Below are 16,341 nucleotides of genomic sequence, written 5' to 3' on the forward strand. Positions count from 1 at the left end.
AACAGGCTCTGATGGCAAAGGCAGAGCCCTGAAAACTTCACCTCATTTTCTCTTTTGTGCTCTGGATGAGGCTGGGCACGCAGGTGAGCTGAGGATGGGGCCACTGTGCTGCCAAGGGTGACACTGCCCTGCTCACCCCAGCCCTGGGCACTGCCACCTGTGTGTCACCCCCTGCTGCATCATCAGTGCCCCACATCCCAGGCAGGCTGAAAACTAATGGGACCGGGTTATTTTAAACATGAGTCAATGCCCTTGCTTGGCTGACTGTGTCACTATGATGTTAATTTCAATTTACTGAGCTATCTGAGGTCCTCCCTTACTAAAATTTTCAGTGCTTTCCCTAATCTTGCCTACAAAGCCACATACAGTACCAGAAGCTCAGTCTGCAACCATTTCAGAGAGTTTGGTTGAATTCCGAGCTGTTAAAGACATTTCAAAATGAGAAAAAATTACCTGGTGTAAGGTAATTTTATTAAATATTTTCTTTAGCCTTGTAAGAAGGGAAGCAGGAATTACATACTTCAACAGCAAACACACCAGGAATTACATATTTCAACAGCTACACAATGTGTCCTCCTGTTTGGTAACAAACAAGAGATTACTGTTGTTCTACAAGAGACTTCAAAAGTTTCTGATTTTTTTTTTCTGAGGGAAGGGACTAAAATCATAAATCATGAATCATAAAAATGAGAAAATCATAAATATGGGGAAAAGAGCATGGTTATAACTCCCTTAGGGCTATGCTGAATCAAATAGCCTGCCTCTCTGAGAAAGGCATTGTTTTGAACACAGGAGAGCTATGAAGATTTAGCACTGTAGATTTAAATAAGTGCTATTGATTATATACTTCAAACCCGAGCTAGTGACTCCTCCAAGAAAAGAAAAGGGTTATGGCTCTGGTCTGAAAAGTGCTTTCCAGAAATGCAGCTGCAGGTTGTCCACATGTGTCACAACCTCACTCTTGCTTAAGTTGCTCACTACTGTTTAGTGATGGACTTGGCGCTGCTGGTTGAACTCAATGACCTTAGAGGTCTTTCCAACCTTAATGATTCTGTGATTCCACGATTCCTTTTTACTTTGTTTTTGCATCTGATAGGCTTAAATTTAGGGGGGGCTCCATGCAAAATGCAATCTTTTCATCAGAATCTAAGATACATACAAGTTGTTTTAATATTTAGAAAATTAGATCAAGTCTTTTCAAATGAGATGTCAATTTTCATTAACATTCTTCACTTTATTCAGATCCGTGACTCCCTGTTCAATATCTTTAAGACAATTTGATGGGTCTGTGAAAAAAAAATATTGAAAAAAGTTCCTTGCAAAAAATATTTTGAAACATATTTCACAAACTTGCACTCATTTTTTAAAACCACTGAAAGAGCAAACCTGTGGTTGGATTTATTCCTATTTCATCCTCATATTAAAATAATGAAAAATATCAATGCAGCAGGTGAGATCAGGGAAGGAAGGAAGATTCAAGAAAGTTTTCTGAAATATGCCAGCATGTAACTGAAATATTTGTAGCTGCATTTTTTATGTGTGTTACTCACTCCTTGTCTCATTACCTTGGTTTCAAAAACACGATGTACTTTACACTGTTGCAGCAGCCTGATCCCTTATCTAGGGCTCTCCCAGTGTTTGCTGGCACAGCTGCAGTGCTGATTCTTTGAACCTGGAGCGTTGTCTGCAGCGTTTTGTTTGTTTGGTAAATTTTCAAAGTGCCAAAGATAAAACCTGTGCCCAAGCATATCCCAAGAAAACCTGTGCCCAAGATAAAATCCTGGCAGGCAGCTCCAGCCCTGTGCTCTCAGGTACTGCCCAGTCCTGGGAGGCTGTGCAGTCCCTGGCTGTGACCCTGGGGTGGCTCTCCACCCTGCTTCCAGCTCCCTCCATCAGCACTGGAAGCACTGCAGCAATGACTCAGGCCATGGTTTTTGAGGAATGCTATATTTCAGTGTCCCTGGAATGCCTGGCTCCTGGGAGACTGAGGAATAAAGTGGAAAGGTGAAATTCCCTTTGAACCAGGCAGCCCTTTGGTCAGTCTGGCCTGTCCTGTGTGACACATGGCATTTGTGCCATTTCAGGTGTCTGCAGAGTGGCAGTGTGGGTCAGTCCAGCCTGTCCTGTGTGACACATGGCATTTGTGCCATTTCAGGTGTCTGCAGGGTGGCAGTGTGGGTCAGTCTGGCCTGTCCTGTGTGACACATGGCGGTTGTGCCATTTCAGGTGTCTGCAGGGTGGCAGTGTGGGTCAGTCTGGCCTGTCCTGTGTGACACCTGTCCTGTGTGATATGGTCTTTATGGTTCCTCCCAAACCAAACTATTTTTTGATTCTACATTGAGTTATGTTCATGCTTACATTATGTCCCTGCTTGCTGAGGAGGAATTAAATAGGATAAAAAATTGTTCTTCATTAGGAATTAATTTTTTTCTGAAATTCCTGAATTCCTTTCCTGAACCTGGTGGGAGATGAAGATGCCAAGTAAATCAGAGCTTTCAGCTGTTCTTGCTTTATTTTAGGATTCTTCTGAACAATTTGGCTCTAAAACTATTTATTGTAGGTTTGAAAAATCACTACAAAGGACCAGAAACTATAGAAACTTGCTAATACTGACACCAGATATACAATTCATATTCCTCACCTCTGTCTGCAAGAGAAATTTTTCTTGCAGTATTTTCAAATGTCGCCTTTTAGAATATGTTTAAATATGAAAAATAAAAGGTGTATAATTCTGCTACATGGCAACAATAGGTGCAAACAAGAAAAAATATCAGATGGTGAAAAAATATCAAGATGGCAAGAAATGGTGAAAAGAAAGAGTTTAAGTTTTAAACACAAAGATTTATTTAGGAAAATATTTGTTGAACTCAGTTATTTTTTAATTCTACCAAAAATGCAAAAGGTAATGACTTTTTCTTTGTTTTAAATAACAAACAAAAATTCAAAGCATCTCTGTTCACCTAACAAGAAAGAAGGAAGCCTGTTACTGATATGTGTAATCCTGATTCTCCCAATTAGCTTGACTTATGCGGAATGAATGTTATAGTTAAACCCCAGAAAGATTATACTTTTATGCATGGTTTGGCAGAAATAATATACCTTCTTCCTCATTTTTCTGACAAAATAATTTTTTTACAGCAGAAAACTGTGTGTATTCAGCTGGGGAAAAGTCCCTATCTTTCAGCCTTCTTTAAAGGCAAGAAGCTCAGTGCTGCTTATCTGAGCAGTGAGCAATCCCCTGAATGCTAACTGCTCATTGTTAGTGCTGGGCCATGATAATAGGGTAGCTTATCCTCTCCGTCCTAGGAAACCACAGCAGGTGATGGGCCTCTGTCATTCACCATAAATCATTAGAGATTACTGATATTGCCCTTTCCAAGACAAACATGGCAGCAGTTTGAAGATGCAAGGAAATATTTAGATGGCATTGTTCAAACCTGAGAGTTTTCTGCCCCTTACTGAAATATTTGTGCTACCCTCACTTCATTGTATTTTTTTAATGACATAATCTTTATATGTGATACTGTCTTTTAACCCTGAAAATCATGGAGGGAAAATAGCTGATTTTAGCTGACTTGGGTCTTCTGGCACAGGGTGTTTCTTGCAGGGGTTGTACATCTCACATGCACCTCTGCAGCCAGAGCCAGCAGCCTGGGCCAGCCTGGTGCTCACACACTCCCTTTGGTCAGACACCTTGCCCTGACCCCTCTCTCCTCCCAGAAGGGCTGGCAGGGTTCCACTGCTGCCATCCCACTGCAGCTGGGGCTGTAGGCAGCTGCAGCCCTGGAAGAAGAGGCACTACACATCTCCAAATGGTGCTTCAGGGACCCCAGGTGCTGCTGCTTGGGCCCAGGCTGCAGATCTCCTGTAACTTATTTCTCCATTGTAATGGCTCCCCTAGGAAGGCTGAAGTTTGATTACTAATTCTTCAGGCCACCTTGAAAGGCTTAGCACCTTGAAATTGGTGGAGTTCCATGAGGATTCACACTTAACCCATGAGTCCTCACACAGGTAGGGCAGCTGTGCAGGTCATCCACAAAAGGGATGAAAGAGTTCCCTTTGGAAAGAGTTCCCCCTTAGAAAGTCCCTCACTGCTGGCCAGCTGGATTAGTATTATGTCTTTATTACTTCCTAATAATTGAGCACAGCAATTGTAAAATCTTTAAAGAATAGAGACTGAATAACATTCTGCTTAATGCTAAGATTATCAATGAAGACTATGTCTCATTTTGTATTAAAATCACATCTAAAAGTCATTTTATAAGTGCCTAATTGCTTGTTTATGGAAATAGCTACTTCAAATGATTTCTGTGATTAGCCTGACTGTTTCACTGTAAGTGGATATGAATTAAAGAGAATCAATCCTAGAATTCTTTTGAAATAAAAGACTGAATCTATCTTAATGTAAATTAATTACATTTACTGGCAAAATGCCTGCCTTATGCTGAACATCTCTTTGTAATGGCTACTCTGTGTTTTCCAGGCAAGTCAGGTCCACCCAGTGTGTTGCTCTGAAGTGATGGATCTGAGCTTTGTGTCAGCACTTCCAGCTGTAGAGTCAGTGTATTATCCACACCGACATCCCTCTGCAGCTGGGCTTTAGTGGGAGTGGATTTGACACCAGGCTCTGCACTGAGGTAGAGAAGGAAGACTATAACACATGTCCATTGAGCAAGTCTTCTTGTCCAAAACGTTTCAAAGAGTTAAAGGAAATTAAAAAAAAAAAGAAAAAGTGATGTTTCTATCTGTGTTTTATGATTGCCTAAACTCAAATCAAAGCAGGTAGAAATGGGTGGCTCACTGGCCCTGGAGGTCAGCAAAAAAGCTGAGCATAGTTCCAAAGGTGTGGGGTGCCACTCTCCTTCCTACAGCACTGATAAAAGCGGGCACCCAGCCTTGTTGAGCATCCACCTTGTCCTCACCAGTCCATGGAGATGGACAGGCTCATCCTCACCAGTCCATGGAGATGGGCAGGCTCATCCTCACCAATCTATGGAGATAGACAGACACATCCTCACCAATCCATGGAGATGGACAGGCTCATCCTCACCAGTCCATGGAGATGGGCAGGCTCATCCTCACCAATCTATGGAGATAGACAGACACATCCTCACCAATCCATGGAGATGGACAGGCTCATCCTCACCAATCCATGGAGATGGACAGGCTCATCCTCACCAATCCATGGAGATGGACAGGCTCATCCTCACCAGTCCATGGAGATGGACAGGCTCATCCTCACCAATCTATGGAGATAGACAGACACATCCTCACCAATCCATGGAGATGGACAGTCACATCCAGTGCACACTGTACCCCCTGTTTTGGACACCACCCTTTGCATGAGACCCAGGCCCCATCTCCCATCTCTCAGACCAACTCCAGCTGGCCACATGGGCTGAATGCCTAACTTTTAAATGGCTGATGTCTGTCCAGCTAAGTCCCAGCACACTGATCTGAGTCTCTCTATCCAGCCCTGTCTCCCTGCTGGCCAGCAGAAGGATGTACCTGATGCCCCATTATTCTATTCTTACCAGCTGCTGCCCTGTCACTACCATCTCATGTCACCTTAGGTTGGCTCTCAGGTTTAACAAGGAGAATGAGTCTTTTACTCCCCACAAGTCACCTTAATGAGGCATATAGGAGACCTCTTCAGATGGTGGTTCAGGTCTTTGCTCATTTGTCCCTCTGGGGTTGTCAAATTCCCCACTGGAATGATAAGGGGAATTGGCTGTGAAAACACTCCCAGTGGTCACAGGGACCCTGTGGGACCACTTGAGACAACTTGCTCAAGCTCTGCTAGACCAGAAGTCTAATTTATGGCCTGTCTCCCACGTGCCATCTGGTTACATAGAATAAAAATCTTACTGCCATTCAGAAGAAGGTAATCCAGGAAGTTCTCAAGCCAATCTCATGCCTACAGTATTTACACTTCTTCTATCTATGCCAGAGGCTGAAGGCAAAGAGCAAGAGAACTGGTCCTTGATCTGAAACACACTCATATGTGCCATGAAAGGGACAATCTGTAGGAAAAAACCAATTTATTGATGACCAAAACAAAACTTGGGAAAAGTGGGTGTGTTTCTCCCTATAAGTGTAGTATTGCATTTCAGGGAAGAGGCAAACTGCACAGTATCATCTGAGGGACAGAGTCTAGGTTGAAAAACACTCTAATTTTGTGCCCTCACTCAGCAGTTAGCAGTGTCCAGGCAGAACTCACCTTTCCAAGAAGTAGAGCCCTTTGAGGGAGTGGTGAGCACTAAACTCCAGGGGGGCATTTCAAGTTCGGTTGTTTGTTCCTGGAGGAAAAATCATTGAGCACTTCCAATCATTCTGAATGTGCATTCAAGACCAGTTGCTGGCAATCTAGAACAAGCCAGGAATCGATTCAGGAAGGTGGCAATCCATTACCATGATATGCACTTAAAAATATCTTAAAGAGACCATGCAGTATTTGCTTTTTATAAAAATCAGAACAGCAGGATGAGAAGCCACAGCTTTATCAGCAGTGCACTCTGAGGACAGCAGAAAACACAGCTCTCTTCATTTCAGTTTCCAAGTGCATATGTGCAAAAGCTTAGTTACAAACTACAAGATTGTACATATTTCATAAAATGTGCAAAAATTTGATACTCCCTATGAATATTATTTATTGCTTTGCAAAGTAATGTATGTATGCATTCAGCCATCTGTATAGAATGTAAATATCTTGTATTGCTGTGCACACAGACAGTGCAGTTTATTTCATCTGAAACATACTTTGCTTTCCTTTTCCAGAGGCTGTATAATCTGCTATGAAAACAGTGAAAAATAATTTCCTTATTAAAAGAAAATTTGCATTAATGTCAATGTCTCAGCACTCTTGAAATAGCATTTAGAAGGAAATTTAGAAGAAAAAATGTCAAAAAGTGAAAACGTGTTACAATTTGGATTTTTTTCTGTTACTTTGATGTATTTTCTAATTTTATGCACTATGCTTTTAAAATTGCTCATGACTGGCCTCTACATAAATATGGACTCAGTTGAAGACTGTCAAATGTGAATATTGAATTGCACAAAACTTACAGCTAATAAAGCATGACAGACAAAATAGATTACATCTCTTGCTTCTTAGTTAGAAGAAAACCTACAAGTTTCATAAACATTTTTATCCATTTGCTTTTGTGTGAATTTTCAAGCATCAGAAAGGGTTATCTTCCAGTGACCAAACAGACAAGACCAAAGGCTGTGCCACCAAAAATCCCGCTGAGAACCTCATCCCAGGTCCAGTTTGCTCCCATGGGCAGCACTGGACTGGCAACAGGTGTGCAAACCCAAAGGGCTTGGCAGAGGAGAGGTTTTTTGATGCTCCCATTTCTGCCACCACTGACCTGCAGCACTGGTGGAGATGTGAATGCAGCACCGGGGGCTGTGGAGGGAGCCAGGGAGAGAGGAGGCCACAGCCTGAGCAATGAAAAGCTGCTGTCAGCATTGCCTGTAAAAACAAAGGGCTAGGAGCAATTGTTTTAGAATAATTGGATACATCTAACAGTTATTGGCTGTGAAGCTTAGCTGCATAAGGTTAATTAATGGAAATATACAGAGGCATGTTGTGAAAGCTCTCCTGTGACAGGTTGGCATCGGTGGACTTTGTGTCTGGCTCACTGGAAGGAAACTGTGAGTGACCTTTGCTTCAACATCCATACCACTTAGAGCATCTGTTACACAACAGTTTTGGCCCTCTTAGAATCAATTGCAGCTCACAATTGAAGGAGATGTTGCTTTTGTGGAGAGTTATTGCACTTGAGGTCATCCATCCAATCCACCAGGTCCATGGCTCTTTTCCATCCTCACTACAAACATTGTGAGCTGGATGCAGATTTAGGAATGTAGGAGTGCTGCAGGAGGCAGAATGTCACACTAACTTCATTTTCTTCTGCTTGGCATTGTTTTATTCAGATTCATAATGCAGCTCACACTTCGCTCCATGTTTGACTTATTATTAATAATATTATTTAAAGCATAAACAGTATAGACAATTGACAAAAGACTGTTTATTGGGAAGGTTTTCTTTGTATGTTTAGACCATCCCTCATTGAAAACTTCAATTTCTTTTTCTATCCTGTTGGCTACAGTTCTGTTATATATCATTATACAAAACTGCTTCTTATATTGCATTGTCTTCCAAGTGATCTGTGTATTATAATATTAAACACTACTAAATAATCTGAATACTGCATTTGAGTAGATATTTTTCACAGATTACATGTATCAAAACAGACCTTTCACTGTGCATTTAACATTAAAAGGTATGGAGCACAGTAATCCCATTAGTTTGGGGTTTTTTTTATGTAGCACTTTGCACAAATGGGAAGTTCCCTGATACTCACTGGAAAATCTATAGAGAAAAGTGTTGCAAGACACTTCTCACAGCACTGCAAGCAATGCAGTTCCCAGAGGCTGCAAATTCTACAAGTCTGCAGTCTGGTTTCTTTCTGCACAGGCAGACAAGGCCATTATGAGTTGTGCTGGCACATCAGCAATCTCATGGCTTGAACACACAAAGAAGTAAAGAAATTCTCTGAGAAACCTGTTCCAGCATCTCACAGTAATGAAGAATTTCCTCCTGACATCTCATTTAAACCTGTACTTTCTCAGGGTGAAGCCATTCCCCCTTGTCCTAGAATTCCAGGCCATGGTAAAAAGTCCAGCTCTCATTTCAGTGCTTTGGGTGCTGCAAGGCTGATAGCAGGTCAGAGCCTTCTCCTCTCCATGCCAAACAGCCCCAGCTCTCTCAGGCTGTCCTCACAGGAGGGGTGCTCCAGCCTTTTGTCCCTCTCATGCTGGGTCCCCAGAGCTGGCTGCAGAACTCCAGGTGAGGTCTCATGAGAGTGGAGTTGAGGGAGTGAATCCCTTCCCTCGACACCCCTCCTGGTGCAGCTGAGGACTCTGCTGGCTTGCAGGGCTGTGAGCACACATTGCTGGGTCATGTCCAGCTCCTTGTCCACCAACACCCACAATTCTTAGAACAGCTTTGTCATATAATACAAAGAATGGTAAAAAGAATCACCTTATGCTGCCTGACATTACTTTCAGATAGAAATGTTCTGGAGCAGAACTGTGCTTCTCTTGGTTTCTGCTGCATCTTGTCCAGTGTTGACATTAATTACCAGTTTACATTGTATTTCTATTTGCATGAGAGATCTTGGGAATTCTCTACTGGAAAAATACATTTCTTTGCTGTTTCATACTATCAGACATAGGGATTTATTAAGATACTCATTAAGAAAATATGTCAAGTCTCTTACCTAATAGGTTTTATTAAGTTTGGGGTTATTAACTTTACTGGGTTTTATTAAGTTTTCTGCCACTGGCTTAAAGGACACTCTTACCAGGAAATTAAGTTAATGAAGCTGATTTCCATATTATACTTATATTAGGAATATTATGTGCACCCTCATTCAGAGCTGGTCAAATGTAAATAAGGATATCTTTACTGGGAGTTACTCTAGGGTCCCTCAAGCCACTTAATTCAGTTTCATCACTATGACTGAGAACTGATTCTTAAGCTTTCTTGGGTAACCTCAACTTCTTGCTAATCCTCCTGCAACAGATTATTGGCCTTTGATTAAGGTAGGTTATTATTTTCTTTATTATAATTTTTCATTTGTTTGTAGTAACCATACTTGAATTTGTTAAGCTTCAGGAGGCACTCCAGTGAACTTGTGAGTGCAGTTTCCATGTAAGAAGGGAACAGGTCTGGTAAGTCACTATACATTCACACAAACACAACAGACCCTAGAACAGCTCTAAAATTCAAATTAAGGCAGAGGATCTAAAACCACATTCTCTTGCACTGAAAAATTAAATAAATGCTATTGGGGGAAACAAAAAAATTTTTGCTGAGAGAAAAATGTGCTCTCCCTGCTGCTTCACCAGAGCGGGATAATTTTCTGCAATGACACTTTCCAAAGCCTACCCAGTAGATATTTACCAGGAACAAGAGGCACAGGAAGAACAAAATTAAACATCACTACAGCTGAGTTGTGGTGTTTCATCCATTGAGAAACCTGAACGGAAACATTTCTGATGTTGGAAATGTTATAGAAATTGTTACCTTCAGCACTGGCTTCTTTGCAGACTTTTTGTAGATGCCATGTGAAAATAAGGCTTTGAAGAAAACAGTAAAGATGGATGGGGTGAGTCTTCTCAAGCAATGCAAGATGTTTTTTGATAAAAAATGTTACTGTGCCTGGTGAAAAGAGCAGAGAAACAACTGAAAAAAAAAAAGTGATGGAGATATCTAAGAGAAAGGCTGAAGTTTGCAAAAGTGACTGGCCATACAGGCTAGCATTACTTTCAGTGAAGAAAAAAAGGTTATCCTACTCTTTTTGAAGATCAAAACAGCAGGACACATCTCCAAACATTGCAGGCTCTGCTATTACCTCTAGCATGGGCACTGCAGAGAGCTAATTCTCACCTAGATTAGGCTGAACCCTGTCCATTGAAAAGAGGCAATCACACTGATTTTACTCCTTCTAAACATTTAAATCCTTTCTGTTACATTATTTTATGGAGTATAATTGTTATGCTCAATTTTTCTAAGAGCACAGGACCAGTTTTCCCTCTGAACACAGGTGTTCACAGCATATGGAAGATGTCAGGGTGAGTGTAATCATAATTTCCAAAAAAAGTGAAGGCACATGGGTGGAGACAAAATAATGACTCTTTGCTTTTAGATTTTGCTTCTTTCTTCAGTGAATTAAACTAAATGCAGTATAGACAAAGTGCAAATACCAGAAAAGAAATTATCTGTGCTTTCATAGGTAGCATTGCTATAAGAGCTACATCTCCAAAGGTATCAGGGAAACAAAAAGATAACATTCATTTTCATGCTTCTAAATGATGAGTTGTAGGAAATCTTGACAGCTCCTTTATGAAGTAGTCCTTTTGATGAAGCATTTATCAGTGCTGTCAGTCCATATAAACTATAATGCCAATGAAAAGTTCATCTTCTCTCTGTGTGCTACAATGATTATGAGATGGACACACAACAGAACACACAACACTCCTGCCTTGCATTGAGGCTGGGCAGTCAACTGGCTTCAAAGAGGTTGTGAGAATCTGTTAGACTCTTCTTACTGAAAGATCCAAGGAGTTAGGTGTTGGTTTGGGTTGACTTGAGCCTTCTGCACCTTCCAAAGTAGAGAAACAGGCTTGTTTTGAACACTGGAGAGGTATGTGAGTGTGTGCCTTCTCTGTATATGGCTGTATATGAACGATCCTTGCCTGCTGATGGTTGTTCTTGTGTTTGTCTGGCAGGGATGTGTGGGTTTAGAAATGCTTTAGAAAAAAAAAATTATCAAAATGCAATTTTTAATTGTCATTTTAGCCATGTATGGGACGAGTCATTCCCGTGATGAGTGTGATGAGTGAGGATCCTAAGGCAGCTCCCATTTGAAATGGCAGATTGCCACCCAAGTCCTTTCTAATCTTTGGAAAAGATGGCACCAAGGCTGAAGAGTCAGATGACAGGTTCACACTTCTTTTCAACATTGCTTTGGTGAACACATATCCCTGATAGCGTTTAAAGGGCAGGGGAGCAGCACTCAGGCTTGATGGGGTACAAGTCTATCAGCTGCCCAGGTTTGCTGGAACTCTAAATTTCTAGCTTTTTCTAGTGTCTAACCCCAGTACTATTTTCTGCACAAAGCTGGGATCTTTGGAACACTTTCATGTAAGTGTGGCAATTATTTTGGCTCCCAGTGCATCCAGTCTGCTTACAGCTGATGGTGGCATACCTGCCTTTAGGCAGCCTGAGGTAAGTGCAGATCCTAGCTGGTACCACCACGTTCCAGAATTTTCCTGAGGAAGCTCCAAGACTTGATTCTGTCAGTACATAGAGGAATGCCTTTTCATGGGAAGCTGCAAATGCAGCTGCAGTCAGGTATGGACATCGTGACTCCAGCCCTGGTTCAAGCTGTTTGCCCAAGGGACCTGGCTCTGCCGCACCAGAGCACCTCAAACTCACTCCAGGTTGCCTCCCAGTAACTTGCTGGCATGTCAGTTTTTGTAAGCCAAACAGGAAACACTAGTTGAGCTGAGAGATTCAAGGGCACCTTTCAGTGCAGACATGCTTGTATTTGAGATTTATAGCACCCTGCATAAAATCATGACTTACTGCTTATGTCATGGAAATTTCAATTCCCAAGATAATTCAATTTTCTTCAAACCTAGTTAAGAGATGCCTTATTATAGCTGTTGAAGTAGATCACAAAGCCTAAAATTCCCATTAGATTAATTAACATTTTGAAGGCACACTCCTAAGACACTTCTTGAGAGCCCAGGACGAGAAATAAATTTCATCATGACACTCACTCTGGTCCTGCCTTCCAAAATGCCCAAACCTTTCAGGGTAGCTCATCACTCATGTGCCATGGATGAAATGTTTATTAGATGCTCTGCATCTGTCCCTGTCCCCCATTTGCAGAATGTTTTCTTGAATCTCTCTAGACACAAATTCTATTACTATTTTTAAATTGTCTTTCAGAACTTGTTAATCTTCTCCATTCTTCAGTAGTTCTGTGAGTTTCTCTGCACTCCTGAAAGATTATTTTAGTATCATAGATATCAGAATTTCTTTTTAAATAAAAGGTTAAATCTGTACTTTAATATAATTCTTATTATCAGCAGGAAATTAGGATAGCATCCAGGCAATTTACAGAAAACTAGGAAATGAGAAACAGAAGTGAGCAAGAAGCCTTCAATAAGTGTATAACTGCAAGATAAACATTTTGGGAATTTATTGCTTATCTTGATTATTTGCCATATTGGTATCTCTGGAGCTGCTGGAAAGAAGTGAGAGAAAAATCTGTTTTGCTATGGTTTTTGCTAGGATAGAGTTAATTTACTTCAGCTGGCATGGAGCTGTGTTTTGGATTTGTGCTGAAAACTTGAAAACTGCTAATAACACACAGAGAAGGAAGGAAGTGTCGGAAGGAAGGGTCACCAATCAAGTTGCAGCTTTGATCCAGCTGATGGGTGTCCTTGGATGTGTGCACCCAGGCTTAACAGGGTTTACAGGTAAGTTTTCCCCACCCTGCAGCTAAGTTTCTTGCTTTCTATGCAACTTAGTTATCACACACAGTTTGTTTTTCTAGACCTTGTTGGAAATGGGTCAGAGGGCTTCAGGGATCTTTGGTGGTCTTTCTTGCAGATGGCAGAACACCCATCTGCCTGTGGGAATTGGCTGCATGGGACTGAGCTGCCAGCTGAGGGTAAACCAGGAGACAAACCTTGCTGTCATTCAGTGATCTGCAACAGCTGGAAGGGTAGACCCAACTTCTCACTCTTGTGATATGCTGCCAAGCCACAAATATATATGACTTTTTACCCCTTAGTGGATGTTTTTATTTGTGAAATTAGAGAGGATGAAGCAGAGATAGATTTCTTCTGACTGTGCCAGCTGAAGTAGTACAGATGATTTTAAAGATTCTCCAGTGTTCTCTTTAGTTCAGAGGTGCAATTCCCACCCTGATCCAGCCACCCGCCCCCCCCCCCACCCCGCCCCAAAACTAATCCTTCTCCAAAGCTAGAAGAACGAATTATTCTTTGCTTTTTATATTCTTGACTGCATCCCTTTGGACAGCCCATCAAACACCCAACTTTACCCCTCTCTCTCTAGGAAAAATTTCCCAGATAAAAGCTATCCAGTTTGCAAGGTATGGCCGACTTCTGGAGCTTGAACACCTCCTTCACAATCCTCTCCAGATCTCTCTGGGGTCAGCTGTCCTCATGGTCCTCTTCAAAGAGAATTGGTCGTGACATTTGTACCTGAAGGCTTTTGCAGCTAATAAAAAAATAACCCTGGCTTTTGGTGACCTGTGGTTCATGCCCTGATTCCATGAAAGGTCTAGTAATAAGTTTTTTCTACCTCACATGATGATGACCAGTGACTGATGTTTGAGAGCTAAGTCAGCCTTTCACAAAAATTTCATTACTCTGTTTCACCAGGTCAAAAGGCTTAGGAAATGAGACGCTTAAAGAGCTGTGACAGAGGGAGCAGTGAAAGAGCAGGAAATGAAAAGGGCTTGTTGCCTGCAGCCGTTCCCACTGCACTGACTCAGGGGAGCTGTCTGAGAAGGGACTCTGATTGTTCTGGTGTTTCCATTACCAGGGAGAGGAATGAATTCTCCACTGCAGCACCTCACCCAGGAAACACCGCCAGAGCCCATGGCTTGGGCTGTCAATGGGAGCAGAGTATGTCACACTGCTATTTCAGCACGTACCCACTGCTCCTCCTTGCTGTCCTAGGAATTCATTCCTTCTTCCTTTGCATTTTTACTTAACAAGAAAATACTGTGATCTTCATGTGTTAAGTATTTGATGATCCATATTCAAGTTGTACCACCGTCTTACATATTTTACTGGAAATACAAATTATACTCTGTTCTCTTGTGTAGTTTCAAAATATATATAATTATTCCATGTAACATTTTGGTTGTCTGATTATTCCAGCTGTTTATATTATTTCTGGGCCAATAAATTACAGCAGCTGTAAAGGTAATATATTATAGAGAATGGAGACAGTCTTTATTGTCGACTGCAGGGGTGGAAGGGAAGAGAGCAAATCTAACATAGGACCATGAAGTCTAATGTAAGGAACTGCAAATTGTAGAGAGCTGGAGATGAGCTATGCTGAGTGCTCAGGAGACTGGAATGGGGAAAGTCCTATTAAAGGGGTAAAGTCCTACTAAAGCAGTTTGCTGCTGCAAATAATGATTTGGCTTAGTGGGTTTGAGTGGTAATTGAACCTTCCTAACTTATGTTTGGCCTATGTACCACCTACTCCATTCTCTCTAAATAGGCAAAACCAACAAATACACTATTTTAGCTGCTTGTATATTTTGCTACTACAAGATAGGACCCACAAGCTTCAATTAACACAGTGTTGCTGGGGCAGTGGGGGAAGAATTACCACATTACGAGACACATTAACTATCCTGATCAAATATTTCAAACTGCAGTGACTCTCTGTTGCAGTGACTGGCTCAACTGAGAAGTTTAGAAATCAGGATAGACTTCAGAAAGAGGCATGAAGGGTTCTGAGTAGCTTCTCTGTCACAGGTGTGAGCCGGTGCTATCTCATGTGGCTAATTACAGAGACTTTGCCAGACCTCTTTCTGAATTGTTCTTTTCTTATCCAGCCATAAGTCTCTCCTTGTGATTTAGTCCTTGCATAGCTTCACTCAGTGAAAGATTTCTGTTTCATTCACACTTCATCCTGCTCCACTCTGCAATGCCATCTGAAACACCATCTGGAAAAGAGGGAGATGTCTGTGCACTGAGGGCTTTCCTCAGCAAACATGAGGAACACAAGTCCCCACAGCAAGTCCCTGTGGGACTTCATTCTGGCGCTGGTTTGTCAGGGAAGAGGGATGCATCCACTATGAATGCCTTCACCAGATATCCCAAAGAAACACCACAATTAACTTAGCTGTGTTCCTCTGACTTTTCCACCAAAGCCATCACTCAATCTAATGTCCTCCCTTCAGGACAGGAGCCCAAGTATATCTGCACTGTGGAAAGGAATGCTCACTCCATCTTCCTTCAGTGTTGCAAGTGCAGAATATGAAGATTTTGGTCAGCAAATAGATAAAGCAAATTCCCAAAGTTTCCTAGAAGGATTTAGGCAAAGCAAAGGCTTGAAGTAGTGCAATGTCCATGGCAGAGCTTCATCAGTAGCAAGTGCTCCTTGGAGACCATGCAGTGATCCTCACTGTCTCCAGTGGCCTCCATTCCCTTTTTCTGGAGGTGGAACTAGCCCACTGTGGCATCCTGGTTACCCCTCTGTGTGCTGAGGCACCAGTGAGAGGTGAAAAGCCATGATGGGGAAAAGATGCAAAATTGTGCTGCTTCTTGTACCCAATTCCTGGCATCAATGTGGCCTTTTTTCCTGAACCATCTAGTGGAGTGAGGGAAGTCATGCAGACAAGTATTTTATAAATGTACAGTCATTCCTGATCTGTAAATACCACAAACCAAGAAGACAAGAGAGAAGTAACAAAATCATGAATATCATCCTCCCTCAGTTGCCTCAAGGAAAGTGAGAAATTAATGGTCTTGTGGCTGGGTACTCTCACTGAGAGCATCCTCTTCTCTGTGCAGGGAGGATTTCAGAGGCCTAATGATGCATGTCACTTCTTGATGCTGCAGCTGAGACTGTCCTGCCGTGGCACCATCCCTGGGAAAAAGTAATTATTGAAGCCTGGCCTCAGATGCTGAAGGAAAGAAAGGAACTGCAAGTGTGCATATCTTAGAATAGATATTGAAACAGGAGTATGGTTGACAGTACACCAGGCC

This window comes from Melospiza georgiana, chromosome 2 (genome assembly GCF_028018845.1).
Source record: "Melospiza georgiana isolate bMelGeo1 chromosome 2, bMelGeo1.pri, whole genome shotgun sequence".
Lineage (NCBI taxonomy): Eukaryota > Metazoa > Chordata > Aves > Passeriformes > Passerellidae > Melospiza > Melospiza georgiana.